Raw genomic sequence first — 4,832 nt, forward strand, 5'->3', positions numbered from 1 at the left:
CCTCAGTATTTCTCCCCTACTTCCAAATTCCTCCCTACCTCCAGGCTTCCTCCCTTACCTCTAAGCTTCCTTACCTCCCAGCTTTGTCCCCTACCTCCAGGATTCCTCCCCTACCTCCAACTTCTTTTCTACCTCTGAGATCCACTCCTACTTCTGAGGTTCCTTTCCTACCTTTGGGCTTCTCCCTACCTCTGACTTCTTCCCTACCTCGGACCTCCTCCCTACCTCTGGGATGCCACTGTACCTCTGGCTTCCTCCCCTACTTCAGGGCTTCCTTCCTACCTCAGGCTTCCTCAACTACCTCACAATCCCTTCCCTACCCAGACTTCCTCTCCTACCTTTACTTCTACATCTGGGCTTTGTCCCCTGCATCTGGGCTTCCTCCCTTCCTCAAGCCTTCCTCCATCACATTTCCTCCCTACCTTGGACTTCCTCCCCTACCCCTGGGCTTCTGCCCTACTTCTGGACATCCTGCCCTACCTTTGAGCTTCCTCCATACCTCCAAGATTCTGACTAACCTCAGACTTCCTCCCCTATCTCAGGGCTTCCTAACTTTGGGTTTCCTCCCCTACCTTGGACTTCCTCTCTACCTCCAGACTTCCTCCCCTACCTCTGGAATTCCTCCCTACTTCAAATGTCCTCCTTACCTTGACTTCCTCCCCTACCTTCTGGCTTCTTCCCCTACTTCAGACTTCCTCCCCCAACTTTGGGCTTCCACCCTACCTCCAGGCTTCATCTCTACCTTTAACTTCTAGCTATGTTGTTGTTAGGTATGGTTGAGTCAAGTATGACTTACAGTGACTTATAGTGATCTGTTAATCTGAACCATGTGCCATCCTAACCCTCTCTGACACTCTTGGGCCTGTTGCTGCAGTCACTATGTTAGTCCACATAGTTGGAATCTTCCTCTCCTTTGTTGTCCCTTCACCTTTCCAGGTATGATGTCCTTCTCCAAGGAATAAACTAGCTGGTGTTCTAATGCTACAATCCCAAAAGTACATGTTTATAATCTATCAGCTGCTCATCAGAAAAAAGATGAGCAATCTTCTCCCATTCAATTTGTTGTTGTTAGGTGAGTCAAGTCAAGTACAATTCATAGCAACCCTATGAAAATGGATATAAACCATGTTCTATCCTGTGCTATCCTCACACTTCCTGATATATATTAGAACCTGTTGCAGCAGTAACTGTGTCAATCCACCTTTTTGAGGGTCTTCCTTTTCTTCCTTGACCCTCCACCTTTCCAAGCACCATTTCCTTACTCCAAAGAATATGTCCTCCTAACAACATGCCCAAAGTATTTGAGATGAAGCCTTATCATCCTTGCCTCCAAAAAAACATTATGGCTAGACCCTCTCCAAGACATATTTGTTTGTACTTTTGGCTGTTTTGGCATGTTAAGCACTCTTCTCCAACACCACAGCTCCAAGGCAACAATTCTTCTGTCATCCTTACTCATTGTCCAGCTCTCAGATGCACTGCAAGTGATCAGAAAGATCATGGGAAAGACTGACATCATTACTCCTTAATAACTTGAAGATGTCCCTAACAGCAGACTTCCCAGTGCAATATGTCTCCTATTTCCTTACGGTTGGTACCAAGGATGTTATTTGTGGATCCAAGTAAGACGAAGTTGTTTATAGTTCAGTTTTTTTCTCCATTCATCATAATGTTGCCTATAGATCCACTGGTAAGAACCTTTGTTTTCTTGACATTAAGATGCACTCCATATTGAAGGGTTCATTCCTTGATCTTCTGCAACAAGTATTTCAAGTCCTCACTTTCAGCAAGCAAGGTTGTGTCATCTGCATAATGCAGGTTATTGGTGAGTCTCCCTCTAATCCTGATGCCACATTCCTCTTCATAGAGTGCAGCTTCTTGACCCATTTGCTCAGCATACAGATTACATAGAAATGAAAAGAGAATATAATCCTGATGCACTCCCTTCTTAATTGTAAACCATGAAGTGTTGCCCTTCTCTGTCCATACAACAGCATCCTGGTCTAGGCCTAGGTTTCTCATGAGCACAATAAGTGCTCTGGGATTCCCACTGTTCCCAATTTTAGACATAACTTGTTTTGAGCCACACAGTCAAATATTTTTGCATAGTCAATAAGATACGAATAGACATTCTTCTGGCATTCTTTACTTTCAATTAGAATCCAGCTGACATCAGCAATGATATCCCTGGTGCTACAACCTCTTCTAAATCCTGTTTGAACTACTGGCAGTTCCTATATATGAACTATTCTAGCCATTTATGAATGCTCTTCAGCAGTATCTTGCTTACATGTGATATTAATGATACTGTTCAATGCCATTTACTGTCTCTGAAAACCCACTGGAAGGTCAAGTGTCTGCCACACACAACAACAGCCTCTGATCAGGCACCCAGATCAGAGTCAGCCAGCAGGGCCCTAAGAAGCTCAGATGAACCGCACATTCTGAAACCACCAGGTTAGCTGATTAACTCTCATCCTAGTTGAAGACATGGGAAAAGAAACTGATGGGTTCAAGAACCCTGTTTTCTTGTGTTATTTGAATTGTGAACAATTATTTAAATATGCATGCATATATACCAGAGCAGGAACCCAAGACTCAGTGACAGAGACTAAAGTGCTAGGTCAAGAGTTGTGACCATCACCCTCTCTTCTGGAAAGATGTACAGCCTAGAAAACTCTAAGGGACAAATTTCTTCTGTCCTATAAAGTCACTAATGTCAAAACCTACTCTAGGGCAGTGAGCTTGGTTTGGGTGTTATGATCTATACACTTGCTATGAAGTCCATTCCTTTTGTACCACCCAAGGATTCCTCATTTATATGTCTATATCTTTGCCTGTGTTGTTTTAGATAATAGATTAACAAAACAGAAAGTGATCTTGAGAAAGATCACTAGAAATTGCTAATATTTGGTCTCTTTTTTACATATAAGCCTGCACTTTGATAAGGTTCAGTCACTAAATTCACAGCTTTTTGCATCAGCATCTCTCTAGCCCCTTGATACTTGACTGGGACACCTTTCCTTGGCTCTTTTTTATAGAGGAGGCCTGGAAAATCCAGGCCAGGGCAGTGAGCATGTCTGCTGATTTTGTGGAACTTTGAGAGACAATGGATAACAGAACAGTCTAGCACACTTTCTTTTCAGTGCTGGTGGCCTCCATTTGTAAAATCCAGACTGTCCATGGTGAATGTACAATGTATTTCTTAAAAGCAAGATTTTAGAGCACCAGGTTCAAGCTTTCTCCAGCATTAAAAAGGATGTTGGGCTCTTTTGGCAAAAGAAAGAAGATCAAAGTTTGCTTCTGTCACTTACTAGGAAGGAATTAGCCATAAAATGTAGTAATATTGCATGAAACAGCAGGAGGGTTTTCCCCCCATAAGGCATCAAAAAATAAGACTTCATGAATTGCTAAGACATTTTACTTTTCACCCTAGTAAACCATTTCCTCATAAACTGGTATCAGAATTGAAACCACCCGTGATGATACAGCAGCTGCTGTGATAGATGAAACAGGAAATGTATTAGGAGAAGCAAGACATTCTCCAACTAATATTCAGTTCTTAAAAGGTGAGATTATTCCTCTAGCAGCATAACAGCTTTACAGAGAAAATATTCAATAAACAATACAAGAAGCTCTTTCTGAAGTAGAGTCATTCCAAATGACTCAGCAATTGCAACTACTTTAAAAGTAAGACTTGCTTTAAGAGTGGGAGTAGTTGTCATTTAGCCTACAGTTAGCTGGCAGATCAGTTTTAAGACCTCCATAACTCTCATCCATCACATGGAGAACAAGAAACTTACTGTTTGGTAACCAATAATGTAGCATTTCCTTAATTCTTTTGACATCTGGAGGTCATGACATAATTGACATTAATTAGTTCAAGGCATTTCACATTTCTGGCTGCTTGGGAGACTTTTGGATCTTGCTCTTGGTGACAAGCTTGATAAGGGCGCAAGAATTTCTTTAATAAAATATCCAGAGTACTCCATTGTGAGTGGTAGAAAAGCTATAGAACATTTTGCCAAACAAAAAATTAAATTACATTTTTATCTCTCACACACACCCCTTACGCAACATGCTAAAAACTGTGACTTTTCTTTTTCTGGACTTCAAAGCCTTGTTGACAAAAGAATAATGCAAAGGAAAATAAGGAAGGCATTGAGGCAGGACAAACTCTACCTTCAGCTGCAGACACTGTTGCTGCACAGGGCACAGCAGCATGCCACACTGCAAAAAGAATACATCATATTATCCTACTTTGTCAACAAAGGGGCTTATTATATTGGGCTAATGCAGCACTCCTTGCAGATGGAGGCATTGCAAGTAACCTATACATCTGAAAAGTTCTGGAAATTGTAGCAGATGTAGCCCTTTGCACTTTGTTGTTCCCCCACTCAGGCTATGCATTGATAGTGGCATTATGATCACATGGAATGACATTGAAAGATTACATGCTGACTCAGACATCTTGTACAAAACAAAACACAACACATCCACCAAGAACCAAAATGTCCTCTTGGAGTAGACATATCAAAAGAAATTGGGAAATCTGCCATAAGTGTTACAATTTAAAATGAAGATTTAATATTTACTTTGAAAAAAAATCTCAAAAGAAAATGAAGAAGACTTACTTGAAACATTTACTGGGTTACATTTCAACATTAGAAAACAAAACTTCTCATCACTGTTACAATAAGCAATATCATGATAGATGATCTAAGCTGTTGTTATTTTCATGATGGCAATAATAGCAGTAAAAAATATATATATAAAAATAAAACCTTGTTGCATCTGGGAAATCTGCTGTCAAGAACCTCTTTAAAGTGCTA

General features: G+C 40.9%; 1 pseudogene; it reads left to right on the plus strand.

The window, feature by feature from the left end:
* The first annotated feature begins 3,182 nt into the window (after nucleotides 1-3,182).
* On the plus strand, nucleotides 3,183-4,575 carry LOC102849454 (annotated as a pseudogene).
* Nucleotides 4,576-4,832: the final 257 nt, after the last annotated feature.

This window comes from Elephantulus edwardii, unplaced genomic scaffold (genome assembly GCF_000299155.1).
Source record: "Elephantulus edwardii isolate Elephantulus edwardi_28Jun2011 unplaced genomic scaffold, EleEdw1.0 scaffold00292, whole genome shotgun sequence".
Taxonomy (NCBI): domain Eukaryota; kingdom Metazoa; phylum Chordata; class Mammalia; order Macroscelidea; family Macroscelididae; genus Elephantulus; species Elephantulus edwardii.